Raw genomic sequence first — 20012 nt, 5'->3', positions numbered from 1 at the left:
CTGCTGCTCCAGAGAAGCGGACACGGAGCAATGGATCCAAACTACAAGGAAGAAGATTCCACCTAAACATTAGGAAGAACTTCCTGACAGTAAGAGCTGTTCAACAGTGGAATTTGCTGCCAAGGAGTGTGGTGGAGTCTCCTTCTTTGGAGGTCTTTAAGCAGAGGCTTGACAACCATATGTCAGGAGTGCTCTGATGGTGTTTCCTGCTTGGCAGGGGGTTGGACTCCATGGCCCTTGTGGTCTCTTCCAACTCTATGATTCTATGAATGTGCTTCCTAAAAGATCTGCCAGATCAGCAGCGGTCCTTTGTCTGCCTTGATAAGGAACAGCGATACTATATATTGTCTGCAACACTCAGGGCAACAGTCCCCATCCCCTTGCTTGCTGCACCTTGAATAAAATGTGATATGGTCATCCAGAACGACACATACTTTATCTGCGCTCTGCATCTAGGCCACAGCCTGCCAGCTGACCATCCCTTCTGTAACCCAAAAAACCTGGTTAAAACATGCAGTTCTTAAAGATTTCTAGCCTACAGTGTGTCTTGAGTCGAGCAATTTTTGATGGAACACAAATATTTCAATAAAATGCATTTTAAATTTGTGTTGGTGCTTTATACTTCTAAAATAGTGTGTAGCTAGCAAAACAATAAGCTGATGACTTGGGAAATGTCTGCTTTAAGCACCTTCAACCTCTCTGACAAGCACAAGTTGCGAAAGTGCTGTAGTTCTTCTAGAGAATGTGCACTGTATGACGAAGCTCCCAGGTTCATTCCCTGCCATCTTCTGATAAAGGCTTCAGTGTGTGACTTTGGAGCCACTGACCCTTCAGGAGTCAGCACTGGGCTCAACTGGGCTCTTCTTTCATAGAGCCAAAAATTCGTATCTCTGTTAGATTCATATAGCACTTGTCTGAGATGTAAACTCAAAAATGTATGTTTTCCCTGTGAAATCCTACATCACTCTCACCTTGACGCAGCTGCACAAGTGCAGATATATGCTACTGCTTTTTAAAATTAAATTAGAATAGAGCACCCTTATTTTCCACTAAAGCAAAAGGAGTGCTGATCATGTGCTCTACTTAGGTCTAGTTTTGTTGAGTTTCTTGAGACCAGTGGTGCAATTTCATGTGTAGGATTTATGACAAGGTGTTACTAGTACGTGGAAATGCCATGTGTCTTTGTGGCAAAAGCGTAACCCTCCTCCTTCCCTGTAGCAAGCCCCTGACCAAAGAACCATGCCTCAAAGTTCTCTAGACGCCAACAATTATTTGTTCTTTGTGTGATGGGCAGAATTGAGACCAGAATCTGCTACTGTGCTGACTGTTAGGTCCAGTTGCGGACGACTCTGGGGTTGCGGCGTTCATATCTCGCTTTATTGGCCGAGGGAGCCAGCGTACAGCTTCTGGGTCATGTGGCCAGCATGACTAAGCCACTTCTGGCGAACCAAAGCAGCGCACGGAAATGCCATTTATCTTTACGCCGGAGCGGTACCTATTTATCTACTTGCACTTCGTGCTTTCGAACTGCTAGGTTGGCAGGAGCAGGGACCGAGCAACAGGAGCTCGCCCCATTGCGGGGATTCGAACCACCAACCTTCTGATCAGCAAGCCCTAGGCTCTGTGGTTTAGACCACAGCACCACCAGTGTTCCTACCAACTGAGCTAACAGCATAAAAGCAGGCCAGGCAAGTCTCTGAACTTTGCCTAGGACTCATCTGCTGCTGCAAAGGGGATCCCAGCCTACCTTACCAAGGTGGAAGATGTATGAACACATTTCACCTTTTAAATAGGCTGCTTAACTTTTTATGCTCAGCATTATTGTACAGTGGTACCTCAGGTTAAGAACTTAATTTGTTCTGGAGGTCTGTTCTTAACCTGAGGTACCACTTTAGCTAATGGGGCCTCCTGCTGCCGCCGAGCTACCAGAGCATGATTTCTGTTCTCATCCTGAGAAGTTCTTAACCCGAGGTACTATTTCTGGGTTAGCGGAGTCTGTAACCTGAAGCGTCTGTAACCCGAGGTACCACTGTATTTGGAGCACCTGTTGGAAAAACCTGCAAACATCTTCTAACCTCTGGAAACCCTTGAAAAAAACAACAGCTTTAGTGTTGGACGGACACGAAAGGTGGCCCTGTCTTCCTCATTGCTAGAGGACAGGTTGCAAACGACAACAAGCGAGGTAGACCAGTACCCCAAAGTGCTTGGCTGTGGGTCAGATGGGGCTGATGGTGTCTTGCTGAGGAACATGGCGATGAGCAGCGGGTGCTTTTGTCTCTTCAGCTGCTCAGGGCCCGCTTGGTCTGCAGATACAGTTTGATGTTCTTCAAATTGGAAGTGTCATTTTGAAGTGGACCAGCCAACTGGCGCTGACCTCCGTTGCAGGATCCTTGAAGTGCCTTCTTTCTCAAGGTACTGCCATCGACGGGCATATGCTGGCAGTTCATGTCCTCTAGCCACAGATACAGTGCTTCATGTGCCTTGTCTCACACATAGCTGGGGTCCTTGGCAATTGTAGGTGTACAGATACAACTCCTGTTGCCTCCCAGGTCTGGGGGCCTAACCTTGACAACGAGGCATGTGATGGGGTGCACAGTTGCCTAAGCAGCACAGATCTGTGAAGGCGGACTTGGAGGGATATGCCCTAAGTCCGGCAACGACCATCCTATGGTCCAAACTCCTCCCCCAGCAGTGCTTAGATAGGCCACAAACTCACTAGAGCCTCAGGGATTGGTGGGTGGCAGGGTCTGTCAGCATCGCCCTTGAGCCAGTGCCACTAACTGGACTCATCCACTTCAGCTCCGACTGGGCTAGGCAAGCTGGGTAGCACTTCCAGAGACCACCTTCAGCACAGGAACAGGTCAAAGTGCTGTGGACTCACAGCTTAGAGTTCTGAGCACTGGATTCACATCCACAAGTAGACAGTCGTCGTACAGCAGAGTACAGCAGAGTATATAAACAACTCGGAGAGCAGCTCTGTAGAATATTCTCTTTATTCTATAACTACAACTATTATACAACTATATACAGAGCTAAATAGGTCTAAGCATAAAGAATGCTGAACCGCACTGAGTGCCTGTAGCTGCTCTTAGCAGCAACCTTATCTAAACACACAATCTCTAACACTCAGTCTCTCTCTCTCCCTGACTGACTGACTGACTGACTGACCCACTCACTGACTGACTCACTGACTGACTCTTTGATGTGGTGCTGGAGCAGAATAAGTAGAGAGCAGAACAGGCCTCCTCCTCTCTGCAGAATCAGCAGACTCCTCAGGAGATTCTTGGATATGGGAGGGGTGAAATCTCCTCAGGGTCTAGTCCTCAGTAGGAGAGGATGTTCAGCTGTAAGTATCTTGGCGGCGAAACCCTAGTTAGGGTCTCAGGTGGCGGTTTTAGGCCTTGGTCGGTATTCTATAGTCTATAGTTGGGGCAGCATATTGATGCACCCCCAAGCAGCAGGGTTTACAGGGCCCGTTAAAGGGTTTATTGTGGGAGTCACTGGCCCTAAAGCAGCGGCATATAGGTCAAACCCCTGCCTTCAGGGAGTTGGCCTGTTAGCAAGATGCAAATTGCATTCCTGTAGCTTAACAACTTTCTTCCTGTGTGACAGGGCTCCACAACCTCTTGAATCTATGGGCTCATTTGGAATTTTGAGAATTGTATACGTTGTCACCATTGCAAATTTGGGGCAGACAGGAACATACTTCTTTCATTCCCTGCTTGGTGTCTGGCTGGCCTCTGGGAGGACAGAAAGTTGGGCTGCTATACCTGGGCTGCTCTTATAGAATCTTAGAATTGTGGCGTTGGAAGGGACCCCAAGGGAAATCTCAGCTAAAGCATCCATGACAAATGGCCATCTAACCTCTGTTGAAAAACTTCCAAGGAAGATGATTCCGCAAACTCCAGAGGGAGATGGTTCCACTGTCCAACAGCTCTTAATGTCCGAAAGTTTTTTCCTGATGTTTACTTGGAATCTCCTTTCTTGTGACTTGAAGCCATTGGTTCGAGTCCTACCCTCCAGAGCTGGAGAAAACAAGTTTGCTCCCTCTTCCACGTGGCAACCCTTGAGATATTTGAAGATGGCTATCATAGCTGTTCTCAGTCTCCTCTTTTCCAGGCTAAACAGACTCAGCTCCTTCAGTTGTTCCTCATATGGCTTGATTTCCAGACCCTTGATCATCTTAGTTGCCCTCCTCTGCACACGTTCCAGTTTGTCAATATCCTTAAATTGTGGCACCCAGAACTAGACACAGTATTCTGACCAAGGCAGAATAAAGTGGTACTATTACTTCCCTAGGGACGCGGGTGGCGCTGTGGGTAAAACCTCAGCGCCTAGGACTTGCCGATCGCATGGTCGGCGGTTTGAATCCCCGCGGCGGGGTGAGCTCCCGTCGCTCTGTCCCAGTGCCTGCCAACCTAGCAGTTCGAAAGCACCCATAAGTGCAAGTAGATAAATAGGGACCGCTTTATAGCGGGAAGGTAAACGGCGTTCCGTGTGCTGCGCTGGCTCACCAGATGCAGCTTGTCACGCTGGCCACGTGACCCGGAAGTGTCTCCGGACAGCGCTGGCTCCCGGCCTCTAGAGTGAGATGAGCACACAACCCTAGAGTCTGTCAAGACTGGCCCGTACGGGCAGGGGTACCTTTACCTTTACCTTTATTACTTCCCTTGATCTGGACACTATACCTCTGTTGATGCTACCTAGAATCATGTGAGCCACTAAAACCCCCCACATATTTTTCACATATACTACTAGTAAGCCAGGTGTCACCCATCTTATTTGTGCATCTGGTTCTTCCTGCCTAAGTGCAGAACCTTACATCTGTCCCTACTGAAATTCATTTTGTTAGTTTGGCCCAGTTTTCCAATCTGTTAGTGTAATTTTGAATTCTGATTCTGTCTTCCGTGGCATTCGCTACCTCCCAGCTTGGTGTCATCTGCAAATTTGATGAGCATCTCCTCAATTCCTTCATCCAAGTCATTTATAAAGATGTCACAAAATGGCTGCTGATGCACCCTAACCCAGTGGTGTCCAAACTTTTTTCAAAGAGGGCCAGAGTTGATGAAGTGAAGGGCCGTGAAGGCCGACCAAAGGGCCAACCAAAGTTGTTGACATTGTTTTAGAGTTGAAGTTGTTGAGCTTTTTAGGGTTTAGGCCTCGGAAACAGACTTTGGACATGCCTGCCCTAACCCTAACCCATACATGGCCATTCATAAACCACCCATTTCGTTGATGGTAAAAAACTTTTGTATCTGTCACCGAGCCAGCTGTGTTACCAATGACAAAACACCCACTTTGCAGAAGGCAAAAGCTTTGTCTACCTGGCAACACATTTAACCCCTCCCCTCCCAAAAACCTCTTTATGAATAGATAGGCTTTCTCTTAGTTTCCATCTCTTGGCAGTCAAACATAATATCTGTGACTGTTATCTTACCATTTAAAGAATTTCCAGTAGAATTACTTGAACTATGCTAGCATGGTTCTTTCTTTTATTTTCAAGAAACTTTTCTCCGTAACGTACGTACAGTACTTGCCATTAAGTCATGCTTCTGATTTTACATGTAAACTGCATTTGCCAAGTTCACAGGACAAATTTTGCTAATATTGTTGTACTGAAATCTACACAACGCTGCGCTCCTTTGGCTTAGGATATATTTCCAGTGTGGCGCTCAATCCTGAGCAACTTCTACAACAAAGTAAATGAACTCTCCTTTTTGTTCTTTCCTCTCACACCTTCCCCAGAGTGGCTGAGGAAACCCAGCCAGATGTGGGGGGGGGAGGGTATAAATAAAATTAATAATGATAATAATAATGATTATAATTTCAGTTTAAAACCGTTTTATTGGTATGAAGTTTGTACGCTGCTCTTCTTTAGGTTTCAAACCCCATTTCTTTTAACTTCTGTGCTTTTGCTGTACTATCATTTTGCTGGGGAAACCCAGCCAGATGGGCAGGGTATAAATAATAAATTTATTATTATTATTATTATTATTATTATTATTATTATTATTATTAATACCCTGAGACACTATTTGAAGGATGGGTTATAGTTTTTATAATAAATTATAACAAATCTGCTTCTACAAGTTTTTCTTCAGCCCATGACTTGTAGCAAGCTATCGGCAATGTAGAGTTTCATACTGTCCAAGTACAGAATGTGAAACCAAATTTGAGACTACTAAGTTTGACTTTCCCTGCTCCCTGCGGCTTCTCGTCTGCCTGCTTTAGAACCCCATAACCCAGAGCACTTGTTGGCTATGTTTTCCCTTATATTTTTAGCAGCTGCACTATGAGCTCAGTCTGCTATTTTCAGTTCCTTGTGACTGACAAGTGTTCCCGGCAAAGGAGCACCAAGTGGAGAAAGCTTTCCTACAGCTTGGTTTCTAGCTCTCAGACATGGCTCCCCATGAGCAATGTTCTCCTAAATCCTGCTGTGCTGTGCCATTTAATTGACAAACCACAGCCCCAGTCCTAACCATAGAAGAGACCTTCTATTGATCCTTTGAGACAACTGGAGCGCAGACACTGGCAACAAGGTAGACAAAATGAAAACGTACACCTATTTCTTCAGTCAGGAAATCAATGGTCCTGTCAAAACTCATTTATGGTGAGTTATATCCCCCTTCTGCTAATAGGTGGGAAAGTAAATGGGTTGATTCCATCATGCAAAAGTCAATATAATGCGCGGTTGCTAGAATATGTATGGAGCCTAGCAAGCAAGAGAGAAAGATTTGGAAACATGGGAATGAAGTTCACAGGAGTGTCCGACTGTCTCCACATATTTGGCAAGCTGCAAGGTTCACCTCTTTGGTATTTCTCTATTAAAATGGCAGAATGCCCAGTCAAGGCTCTCTTGAAAAGTCAAGGCCTTTCTGAATGCTATCCTTCTGATATATCAGAAGCTCATCTAAGATTCTTTCTCAAAGTTCAAAAATATTTGTTTTCTGATGTGCAATTCGGAGTTTGGATGAGCAAAATAAAATGCAATATTACCATGCCAATTGGATGCTGGAAAACATGATGCTTTACAAAGCCCTGCATTTTTATTTCTTCATTTTTATTCAAGCTGTAGCATCATGAAAACAATGTGGCTTTCTTCAAATTACAGTGGTACCTTGGTTTTTGAACAGAATGCCTTCCGGGAGTCCGTTCAATTCCCAGAACCATTCGAAAACCAAAGCATGGCTTCCAATTGCCTGCAGGAGTGTCCTGTAGCCAAGCGGAAGCCGCGGAAGCCACGCCAGATGTTCGGCTTTCGAATATCATTCAAAAACTGGAACACTCACTTCCAGGTTCCGATCATTTGGGAGCCAAGGCATTCAGCTTCCAATAAAAACCAACAATAAACTAAAAAAAAAAACCAATATGTTTTTACATTGTTAAGGTTATAATCTGACATTTCAGAAAGGTGCTAGTGAATAACAAAATAAACAATTGGGGGGGTATATGTGTCTATCTAGTCAGGCTTCAATTTCCCCCTCCCCCCGCTTCTATTTTCTGGAATTTTTACCATAATAATGTGTCTATATTTGCTATCATACAGCCTTACACCTTGTTTAGTATTAATGCAAGCTTTAACGCCAAATCTTCATGGGCCCAATGCAACAGAACTGCATTAAGGGCACTGGAGTGACTCAGATTCCAGTTCATCCCAATTTGCTGTCTGGCTCTTAAAATGACATGGGAATTTGAGGTTAAGGAACTAGGAAGGCAGGGAAATCAAACTGGTTTCAATAGAAACACAGATTTTATCATTTGATGACTATAATACTGGGCTTATTTTGAATGCACCTCACAAACATTCTGTCAATTTAGGTGCATTTATTTTGTTCAGAACCGTGGCGTTTTATTTTATTTTTAAACCAGTGGCCCACAGAGAGCCCAGGGTAGTGCGTATGTTTTATCCTCACACAATCCTGTGAAGCAGAATAGGCTGAGAGAGTGAGTGATGGTCCGAGTGTGTCTAATGTCTGAATGGTGATTTTTGAACCAGGTCTTTCCAGTGAATCTATATCCATGCCCTCACCACACCTACACCCTGAAGAACTGAGGCAATGGAAGCACAGTTGGGACACAGTAGACAGGATGAAGGAAGTGAGGACCGGCCCTATTGTTAGACGGATGAGGTGACTGCCTCGGGCCACTGCTTTTGCTTGTCATGAATGGGAGGCAAACAGCTGTGATACAATTTATTTATTTCTTCTTACCATCACAATGAGGGATCAATCCTTGTGGGATTTTTTACCTCAGGTCCAAAATTACTCGGCTGCTCTTGACTACCACGCAGACTTTTCTTGGGATGTGTCCGCACCATTTTCTGCTCTGCTTCAGGCAAAAAAATGTCTTGGGCTGGCCCTGAAAGAGTACAGCAAACTATTAAAAATGCCCCCACTGCCCTTTAAACCCAACCCCTGCTAGTTTTTTTTTAAAAGGTTGAGATATTACTCACGTATTTTCACGTATTTAACAATAATCTTAAGGGCTTTATTGAAAGAGCTGTGTGAGAGAGAATGAAAGCAAGACATTTTCCCAGTAGATCGATGAATCTGTTTGTGTCTTTTCACCACAAAACTACGGTCTATTATTTGAAGCACAAATATTTTCTTTCAGCCTTTTCAGCCCTCTAAACTGGCGTTCATTGCCACACACATTTCTCTGTTTCTCAGCACTCCTGTTTGCAGGGCTGGCATTTCTTGCTGCTGCAATTTATCCGAGAAAACCAAAGGGAATATCGGGGTGGAGGGTGTCGCAAGCAGGTCAAGATGGCAGGTAAGAACTTAACAGAAAAGGCTTGCATACGTGAGTCATGATATAGCTGCCAAATCCAAAGCACGGTGCTTTTCCTTACCCCACAGCTCAGCAGCTTTATCTGTTTTGTTTGCTCAAGGTGCTTAGTGATTATATTGCCTAGTTCTTATACACAATTGCTAGGTAAATCGCCTTCTGAGAGGTAGCCCTTTAGATTGCACGTGTGAGCTCACATATCTGAATCATAGCTCTCAACTTACAGATTTGAAAATAAGGGACAAGCAGCCTTGAGAATAAGGGATCAGCAGCCAAAATAAGGGATTTTAGACAACCAGCTGAAATACGAAGTTAAAAGGGACCAGATAATTTTGGAGAGCAGTGCCGGTTTTTAGCCCTTCGTTTCCAGAGGTTGCTGCTCAAGACACCAGCTGATGAAACACTGCAATTCAATAACTACAAGCAGCAACCACTTTTCGCGCAAAACGAAGTCCAAGCTACGAAGATGCTGCTGCAGTTCTGTATCTTTTCTCTCGTGCTCCATCTGCAGCTCTCAGTTCCATCAGGTGGGGCGGGAGGAGGGGGGAGAATAGCGCCCGAAGTAAACCCGCAGATCAGACCATCTATGCTAGTCTACCACTACAAATCTATGGGAGAAGCGCTTGTGGTCTTTCCTCCGCTTTCCCCCTCTAGGGTTAGCCCTTGGAACACCTGCCTGCGCCTCCTCCTCCTCTCTCTGAACTGCTTTCTCCATGGTTGCCCTCGCTCTCCTCTCAAGGCTCCTCAGCAATTCATAGGCCACGCCAGGCTGCCCATCTCATCCGGGTCCTTTGGCGGTGCAGCCGCAGTACAGCCTAGCGGGAGCGACAATGGGCAGAGGGGAGGCCCCAGGCAGAGACGCTCAGTTCGGCGGCTGCGAGGAAGATGGTGGCGGAAGGGCCAGAGGCTTCCGCCAGTCCAAGCAGGGAGGGGCTCCCAGGGGCCGAGGCTGGTGAGAGGAGGCCGGAGGGGGCGGGCCGGGCAGCCAAGCAACACAGTTGGAGCCTCCCTCGTCCCTGGCCGGCAGGGAGGGAGGAAGAGGAGCTGCTTCCTTTGAAACCCGGGAAGTTTAAGGGACATCATCAATAAGGGACAGCAGCGGGACACAGCACTGGGATAAGGGAGTTTCCCGCCAAATAAGGGACGGTTGACAGCTATGATCTGAATACATATACAAATACAGTAAAGTAGCTGCCTGTGGGGAAGGCCGCTGGCCTAGTACGGTGCCCTTTCCTCTGGTATCTAAATTTCCCAGGCAGGGATTTATTTGAGTAGAAGAGCATTAATTTACACGATTCCTCCACCTGCAGTCTGAAGTAGTGCAGCTGAGAGAAACAGGTTTTCCCCCCATCTGCTCCTTAAATTACCAACGTTTTCCTAGGCTAGGCCTCTTTACAACAATATATTCATTTCAGTGTGTTCCGAAAATGTGATCGAGACATTTTTTTATTTTTTTAGATTGAGACTTTTTCAAGATTCAAAAGGAAGGAGAGAGGTGTATTATGGTTTATTCCGATTATTAAAAACACCTTTCAAGAAGAGAAGTTATCTCTTAATCATGTGCATTCGAATCAAGGACAAGCTTTGGAAAATTATGAACAGGCTCATAGGTCATGAAGTTCCTCAGATCATATCTAGCTTCCTATAAGCTTAATGGACATTGGCAGATAAAAGGCTCAAAAAAGAAAGAACACTCCATGCTTGTTGACCCCGCACATTAACAGTGTAATACAAAACCACAAGAGATCTTTTACCAGCAGAAACCATATTGAGTCTCATCTTTCCCAGCAGGTGGGGACCTTTAACTTGATTGGCATAATATACTAAGAACTTGTTTACAGTATCTTAATATGCTGATTTCCTGCCGTTTCAAATATCTAAAGATTGTTATTATTTTAACAGAGGATAATAAGTGTTCTGGTTCACTGTATTAAGGAATAAATAAGATGGAGTAGACAAAGCAGTCAAGTGTACAGACAGTAATCCACTGAGCTTTATAATGCAAGAACTTGAGGATTTTCAGAAAGTGCTTTGAATAGTTATACTTTAAAACCTGGGTAGGTAAGCTATCCCTCCTCCCTCACAGATATTGCTGGACCCCATGACCTCTGACCACTGGCTATGCTGGCTGGACCTGAGATGAGCTGGTGCCCAACAACGTCTGAATGGGCCCTGCCACAGTGTAATGCACACATAGCTGCCAACTTTCCGATTTGAAAATAAAGAATCAGCAGCCTCAAAAATAAGGGATCAGCGGCCTCACTTGTCCAAGGGACAGTCTACGGGATATCTAACAATCTGGGATAGCAGTGGGAAGCAGCGGGAAATGGCGCTGGAATAAGGGAATTTCCCGCAAAAGAAGGGAAGGTTGACAGCTATGAACACAGCTATATCATGTGCATGAAATGTGTGACCATGATCAGTCAATATTCAGCAGTGGGATCTATTGATCTATCTACCTACCTATCAGTGCTATTTTTATAGAAAAAGAGGTGACAGATCTCGCCACTCTGGAATTAGCACCTGCGGATTCCATGTAGATCTGACACATTACATTAAAGAATAATCAATATTTATTCCCCAAATCTTTAGACTAGCGACAACAAATTATTTAAATGACCCGAGAAAAGCAAAAGTTCTGTGGAATGACGGACAGGGGGCAACCGTTTTGCGCTACTGTTGTTGTGAATATCACTGTGCTTAATTTTGCTTGTACAGAACAGTCACAAACTGCACCTCACAGTCATTTGGCCCCAGCGTGCTTACAAAATCCACGAGTGTGCTTGTTTGCATACACACACAACTGCAGAAAACATTTCATTGCATCTGATAATGTGGCCTGGGGCCTTATGCAAAAATACATCGGTTAAGCTCTTTGTTGCTTATTCTCTGGATTGCCCATCATGACCTCTGGCAAGTGGTAGAGGCAGCAATGCCTACCTAAAGGATTTGTCACAGATTCAAGTGGCTGTAGATCCCAGATATCTTCCCTTGTTGGGGTCTGATTCCTATCAGAATCTTTACTCATCTTTGCAGACAAGGCATTACTGAAAACATGTGAAGAGCTCATTTTAAAACAAACCAGCTTTTATCCAATCAAGGATTCACCATACAGTAGGTAGGCGATGGAGGAGTTGTATTATTTCATCATTGGCTCGCTGAAACCCATCACGTTTGCTTGGCTAATGTTCTTGGCAAGGCTCCCCACGCAGGACTCTTGTGGGTTGGGGAGGGGGCTGCCACAAAGACAACGCTCTTTTTCATGCAGCTGAGCCCCTCCTATTTCCATCCCTAAACTGCAAATTAATCTCCTGTTTCTCAGTTGTTAACCACAAACAAAATGGCCCATCGTTTCCCTGTAAAGCTGCTTGATGAGGTCTCCTGTTGTGACTGTTCCCGAAAGGTGCTGATCTTTATGTTTCGTTCCCTGGGGCTAAAATGATGTTGTTAAACCAGCTATGGTGTAATTGCCACAAGCTTATCCTTCATCATGTCCCTGGATAAATCAAGGGGCTGGATAAATCATTATATTATACAGTCTATATGCACAAACAGGACACACACACATACAAGCACAGAATTCTCCTTTCCCCCTCAGTCCTAGTGCCATGATGGGTTCGAAGATCACCCCTCCCTGCTAATCAGATAATGAGGGTGATCTGATGAGAAAGAAAACTGGCAGGGCTGCAACACAATGGAAAACTGGACAAGGAGGTCTGGCTTGTCACTGAGAAAACCTTGGCAGGCTGGATCAGACCAGCAGGCCAGGAATTCATCACCCCTATCATAGACACTAATAGAGGGACACGGGTGGCGCTGTGGTCTAAACCACTGAGCCTAGGGCTTGCTGATCAGAAGGTCGGTGGTTTGAATCCCCGCGATGGCGTGAGCTCCTGTTGTTCAGTCCCAGCTCCTGCCCACCTAGCAGTTCGAAAGCACTTCAAGTGCAAGTAGATAAATAGGTACTGCTCTGGCGGGAAGGTAAACGGTGTTTCCGTGCGCTGCTCTGGTTTTGCCAGAAGCTGCTTAGTCATGCTGGCCACATGACCCGGAAGCTGTCTGCGGACAAAACGCCGGCTCCCTCAGCCTATAGAGCGAGATGAGCGCCGCAGCCCCAGAGTCGTCCGCGACTGGACTTAATGGTCAGGGGTAACTTTACCTTTACCATTAGGTAGAATGAGGCACTTGCCTCAGGCAGAAAATGCCAGGGATGAAAGCAGCCCTCTACCATTTCCCCTTAAGCTAACTTGTCTCCTAACCAACCTACTGCCAACAGGTACATTGCAGGATGTTGCCCCATCATCAGTGTTGAAGTAAGTTGGATTTTGTGTATAAATGAGGGACTCAAGCCGCACTATTAGCATGTTTGCCTAGACAGCACAGTTTGCGTTGAATTCCCGACATCGCTCCGCAACGTGGCCCAAATCACTGAGCATAAAATACTAAATTGGTCTGTTTTTGGAAGCAAGCAGAGCTCCGCCAGCTATACATATCAGAGAGGTGGCGCACACTGTAACACACATCTAGTGAGGAGGAGAAGGCTGTCACAATTTGCACGTTTAAATGTCAAAATAATCATAGATGGGAATTCAGGCAGCTTAAAACAGCAGTTATACTGGAGAGAAAATAATAGCAGGCTGTTAAACACATGTGTATGCACACAGTAAGACACAAAACCAGATCCGGACATAATGTTGGTTCCTTTTTTGGAGGGGGTGGATGCCCCCAGGAACTCAAAATATCAACACATTAAAAAATGAATGAGTTTCAAAACAGAAAACATCATCCTCTGGATGTTGAATAAAAATGTTTCTACACTGTAATGGGGACGGACGGACGATGATGACCAGTTTTTGTCCACTAGATGTTTCACAGATCTGGAATATTCATCTGGACATTTGAAAAATACATTCATCTAGACATCTGGATTCTACGCTGGAGTCTTTAATACTAGGAACAGGTTCATACATGTGCAAAGCCTTGGGGAATTAATCAAATGGATGCTCCTGATGCAGAATGTGCCGCTTCCACAATCCCAATAATGTCAGAAGATATGTGTTTCTAGTAATGAAAGCTACTGAAAACAATGCTCAAAACTCCAATTCTTTGCATTTTTTTTAAACCTCCCACCTTCCATTGGAATAAAATACATTCACATATTACTTTCTTCCAAATGATTGTCTTGTTTTCCCTATAATTACTGCACCTTAAAAAAAGGTTAAAACCAAACTTAGATATATGCTTGATTACAAACAATTTTCTCAGTTTAAGCAGTACAGCAATTTCAAATGTTCAAAGAGTATTTTCTCAAAAAAAATATTTGGTATAGCAATCATTTCACAAAAAGAATTAGGTGTGTGTGAGGAATTGATAAAAATTAAACAGAATGCCATAAATATATGAAGAAGAATCTGGTATTTGTAATACATGAGCTCCATCTCCTGAAAATTGGAGGAAGCAGCAATATATGTTACCAGATAAAGACTTCTGAAATAAAAATGTAGGAATTCTTCATGCATTGGCCAGGATTCCACCTAACGTCACCATACCTTACCCAATACACGTACAAGCTTTGGGTTCATCTAACCTGTCCCCTTTCCTTTGCTGGCAATGCTATGATGAGATCAAAAGCTTTCACTTCCGTTTTAACCTAACCATAGTTTCTTGTTATGTCTGAACTGGGCGCTGTGGCTACCTTATTGTAATATGATAACAACTACTGTTTGAAGTTGGCTTGTTTCAATAAACCATAGTTAATATCGACCTTGATTTGCCCAGACTTGGGCATAACATGGAATCACAGATAGCTGAAAATGGAAGCAAAAGCTTCCACTCTTGCTGCAGCCATGCTGGAGGAGGAAGGCAAGAAGTGAATGAGTGCATGCAATGCTAAACTATGGAAAGACAGCTTGCACGTGGCTTGCGTAATATTTAAAGGGCCTGTTGAGAGGAAGATAAAACTGCATGGAATTATGTGCATAGGCTCATGTGTTTTGTTTTTGTTGTCTGCATATAAATGAGGGAAACTTAAAGAATTAAAGGTGTTATGTTAAACTATAGTTATATCTTCCAACAAGTATTATTCATTTTTAACCAGTTGAACTTGATAACCTACCGTATTTTTTGCCCTTAAGGGCGCACTGGCCCATAGGACGCATATCCTTTTTTGGGGGGGGAAATGAATCACAGCTGTCCATGGAGGCGCAGGTCAATTCTGTATCCAGGGCAGCTGTTTACCAACTCCACCTGGTACGCAGGCTGAGACTCTATCTGCCTGCAGACTGTCTCGCCAGAGTGGTGCATGCTCTGGTTATCTCCCGCTTGGACTACTGCAATGCGCTCTACGTGGGGCTACCTTTGAAGGTGACTCAGAAACTACAACTAATCCAGAATGCGGCAGCCAGACTGGTGACTGGGAGCGGCCGCCGAGACCATATAACACCGGTCTTGAAAGACCTACATTGGCTCCCAGTACGTTTCCGAGCACAATTCAAAGTGCTGGTGTTGACCTTTAAAGCCCTAAACGGCTTCGGCCCAGTATACCTGAAGGAGCGTCTCCACCCCCATCGTTCTGCCCGGACACTGAGGTCCAGTGCCGAGGGCCTTCTGGCAGTTCCCTCATTGCGAGAAGCAAAGCTACAGGGAACCAGGCAAAGGGCCTTCTCGGTAGTGGTGCCTGCCCTGTGGAACGCCCTCCCATCAGATGTCAAAGCGATAAATAACTACCTGACATTTAGAAGACATCTTAAGGCAGCCCTGTTCAGGGAAGTTTTTAATCTGTGATATTTTACTGTATTTTTGTTTCTATGGAAGCCGCCCAGAGTGGCTGGGGAGGCCCAGCCAGATGGGCGGGGTACAAATAATAAATTATTATTATTATTATTATTTTGCTCAGTCTAGAAAAACAGTTACAAGTCCCTTGATTCCTGTATTGCAGAAGGTATCTTCTGGATCTACAGTTCTATGATTCTTGGCGGGCGAGGATCAAATTGCAGGTGGCTGAAAGGAAGCAAGAAGCCTGGCATTCATTTCCCTCCAGCCTCGTAAAAAAGTCACTGTAGTGACTTTGGTGTCACCTCCCACACACGGTTACTTTGACCCTGAAACCACTGTGGGTGCTAGGCTACAGAGACTTGGACGCAGGAGATAAAAGTGGCTTGTGAGAGCCAATGTGGTGTAGTGGTTAAGAGCGGTAGACTCGTAATCTGGGGAACCGGGTTCGATTCCCTGCTCCTCCACCTGCAGCTGCTGGGTGACCTTGGGCTGGTCACACTTCTCTGAAGTCTCTCAGCCCCACTTACCTCACAGAGTGTTTGTTGTGGGGGAGGAAGGGAAAGGAGATTGTTAGCCGCTTTGAGACTCCTGAAGGGGAGTGAAAGGCGGGATATCAAATCCAAACTCTTCTTCTTCTTCTTCTTGTCCTAAATCCAGTGGTGTAGCGTGGGTTGTCAGCACCCGGGGCAAGGCAAGTAATTTGCGCCGCCCCCCGCTGCACTGTCCCTCCCCCAGATAGTCCCTCGCTCTCTCTCCGCACCGCACGCCTGGCACCCTCCCCTCCACAGTGGGCGGCGACCCGGCGGCTCGGATCGGATTTGCACAGCCAGCACTGCAGTGAGAGAGAGTGAGCGAGCCAGGTAGGGGCAGAGAGTTGCGAGTGCGAGCGCCCCCCCCCGATGTTGCACCCGGTGCGGCCGGCCCCCCCTGCACCCCCCACGCTACGCCACTGCCTAAATCCATGACAAGCTTTCTCAATGGCACAGAGGCTGAAGAAGAGAGTGAGAAAATACATTCTGCACCATTTCACCGTGAATTCATCACCAGGGCTAGATAAAGGGACTCGGAGAAAGTTGACGGTGAGGCATATTGAGGGGTCCAGGGACAGCTTGCCATCCCTTCCCCTGTCTGGTGAAGAACTCATAAAGTTAAGGAGGAACCCTCTCTCTCCCCAAACTTACACATTCCCCATGTAAATGATTAGTGAGGCATGCCACCATTTGTAAGGGCCACCCAAAGTAGACATGCACTTAATACAGGGTAGGCAGCAACCAGGGCCATCTTAAACATATCAGGCGCCGTGGTGCAAAGATCCCTCTGCCCCCCCCCCCCGTTTCCCAGAGTTGCCAACCTTTTTCAGGGAGGACGGCGCTGCCGGCGACACACCCAGCTTTGCATGGCTGGAGGAGGCGGGCAGCGGCCGGAGGGCAGCTCCTTTGGCGGGGAAGAGGCAGAGGCTGGACGCGGCAGCGAGCAAGGGTGGCGAGCTGATGCCGGGAGGTGCTGTGTCCAGCTTTCGCCTCTTCCCTGGCACCTTCCAGAACTTGGCACCCTGGCACCCTGTGCCACTAACACCTGTGGCAGCAGCGTATCTTGTCTTTCCTCAACTAACTACAAGGGTGGGGGAGCCAGAGTCTTACTGTAAAGGCAGTGCATGGAAGGAGAGAATTATCTTTTCACTTTGCCACTGGCATTGGAATGGAGATTGCGCCATCTGCTGGGCTAGAAAATGGGAAAATGTCCCCATTTGCCCCCATTTGCAACTTTTCAACTGAGTTGGTCCATTTCTGGTGTTATTTAGCCACTAGAGGGCATGTCTACCCTTACCCAAAACTCCACAATCAACAGTTTAGCAATACATTTGTTAAAGGTAAAAGTAAAGGTACCCCTGCCTGTACGGGCCAGTCTTGACATACTCTAGGGTTGTGCGCCCATCTCACTTAAGAGGCCTGGGGCCAGCGCTGTCCGCAGACACTTCTGGGTCATGTGGCCAGCGTGACAAAGCCGCATCTGGCGAGCCAGCGCAGCACACAGAAATGCCGTTTACCTTCCCGCTGGTAAGCGGACCCTATTTATCTACTTGCACCTGGGGGTGCTTTCGAACTGCTAGGTTGGCAGGCGCTGGGACCGAACGACGGGAGCGCACCCCGCCGCGGGGATTCGAACCGCCGACCATGCGATCGGCAAGTCCTAGGTGCTGAGGTTTTACCCACAGCGCCACCCGCGTCCCACAATACGTTTGTTAGGACTAGCCAAAATGTCCAATCAAATTTTTGGCAAGCTTTCGAGTTCTCTGGTGCTCTTCATCAGGCAAGAAGTTACACAAAACAGGGATTGAACAACCTGCAATCAACATCTTGGATCTAAGTCTACATATTGACCTCATAGCTACAAATATCTAGCCTAATTTTTGTACTTCTATGTTTTTTACTGTTAAATTCCCCTCCCCGCTGTGAAAGCTTCCCAAAATTTAGTGGTATTTGGATTGGTCCCAATAAAAGTATTGCCAAACTGTCAATTTTTTTAGTTTTCTTCTTATGGACCAACATGCACTTTATCTTCCCAAGAAATATTGCTAACAGACTTCCAACCCAGAAGCTTGTTATTCTGCCTGGAACTATAGATCAGGTTTGATCCTATGGGCCTGAGATTTCCACAACAATTTAAAACAGATTAGAGTGCAGCTGATGGTTATGTTATGTCTGTAATAATTTTAAATAAAAATTAAAAGGGGCAGACTTTGCATTAATTTAATGGGAATCCTTGCAGCCTACAAAGGTTAAATTACAACACGACTCCAAAATAAGTTGGCAGATAATATATTCCCATTCAAACAGACAAGAACATAAAATATGAGTGGACTTTCAGGCCTCCTAATCCTACTTTGTAAGCAGTAAAGCAAGACCATTCAACCGACGTGGGCCTACACAAAGCTTGTGGCATGAATATCCACAAATCACTTATATCAAAGCATACCAAAGAATTCAGAGTTCTGAGGAAGTATAGGTGCCAACTCCCTGGGGCCCTGACCACCCACAAAATCCCCCATGAAGGGGCTAGGCACCCACAAATTTTGGCACCAGGGCCATGCACGCTTCATGGCACCCATGGCCCCGGGCACCCACTGTCGCAGGGCCAAGCTGGCATCCCTGTGAGGAAGTCTTCCTTCCCAGCACTGTTCAGACCTGCAGACCATGTGCCAGGATATGGGATAATAATAATTTAAAGCAGATTGCCCAGTTGCATCAAGAATCATAGAATCATAGAGTTGGAAGAGACCACAAGGGCCATCATGTCCAACCCCCTGCCAAGCAGGAAACACCATCAGAGCACTCCTGACATATGGTTGTCAAGCCTCTGCTTAAAGACCTCCAAAGAAGGAGACTCCACCACACTCCTTGGCAGCAAATTCCACTGTCGAACAGCTCTTACTGTCAGGAAGTTCTTCCTAATGTTTAGGTGGAATCTTCTTTCTTGTAGTTTGGATCCATTGCTCCGTGTCCGCTTCTCTGGAGCAGCAGAAAACAACCTTTCTCCCTCCTCTATGTGACATCCTTTTATATATTTGAACATGGCAATCATATCACCCCTTAACCTCCTCTTCTCCAGGCTAAACATGCCCAGCTCCCTTAGCCGTTCCTCATAAGGCATCGTTTCCAGGCCTTTGACCATTTTGGTTGCCCTCCTCTGGACACGTTCCAGTTTGTCAGTGTCCTTCTTGAACTGTGGTGCCCAGAACTGGACACAGTACTCCAGGTGAGGTCTGACCAGAGCAGAATACAGTGGCACTATTACTTCCCTTGATCTAGATGCTATACTCCTATTGATGCAGCCCAGAATTGCATTGGCTTTTTTAGCTGCCGCGTCACACTGTTGGCTCATGTCAAGTTTGTGGTCAACCAAGACTCCTAGATCCTTTTCACATGTACTGCTCTCAAGCCAGGTGTTACCCATCTTGTATTTGTGCCTCTCATTTTTTTGCCCAAGTGCAATACTTTACATTTCTCCCTGTTAAAATTCATCTTGTTTGTTTTGGCCCAGTTCTCTAATCTGTCAAGGGCGTTTTGAAGTGTGATCCTGTCCTCTGGGGTGTTAGCCACCCCTCCCAGTTTGGTGTCATCTGCAAATTTGATCAGGATGCCCTTGAGTCCATCATCCAAGTCGTTGATAAAGATGTTGAATAAGACCAGGCCCAAGACAGAACCCTGTGGCACCCCACTAGTCACTCTTCTCCAGGATGAAGAGGAACCATTGATGAGCACCCTTTGGGTCCGGTCAGTCAGCCAGTTACAAATCCACTGAGTGGTAGCATAGTCAAGACCGCATTTTACCAGCTTCTTTACAAGAATATCAAGAAGGACAGGGCTAGCAGAAAACAGCATAGCACTGCCAGGAGGAAGGACTGTTGACAGTCACGGGCCATCATACTTATAGACCCTCCCAATTTATCT

The 20012-nt window shown here is 45.9% G+C and overlaps 1 long non-coding RNA gene across 1 annotated transcript; it reads left to right on the top strand.

Annotated features, from left to right (window-relative positions):
* The first annotated feature begins 6295 nt into the window (after positions 1 to 6295).
* On the top strand, positions 6296 to 10475 carry LOC310658312. The gene is made up of 2 exons (XR_014502218.1): positions 6296 to 6610; positions 7997 to 10475. It is a non-coding gene; the product is annotated as an uncharacterized lncRNA (long non-coding RNA).
* Positions 10476 to 20012: the final 9537 nt, after the last annotated feature.

Source organism: Podarcis tiliguerta (assembly GCF_965153285.1).
Source record: "Podarcis tiliguerta genome assembly, chromosome: 10".
NCBI lineage: Eukaryota > Metazoa > Chordata > Lepidosauria > Squamata > Lacertidae > Podarcis > Podarcis tiliguerta.
The sequence above is the reverse complement of the archived record's forward strand: the minus strand, read 5'-3'. Positions and strand labels throughout refer to the sequence as shown.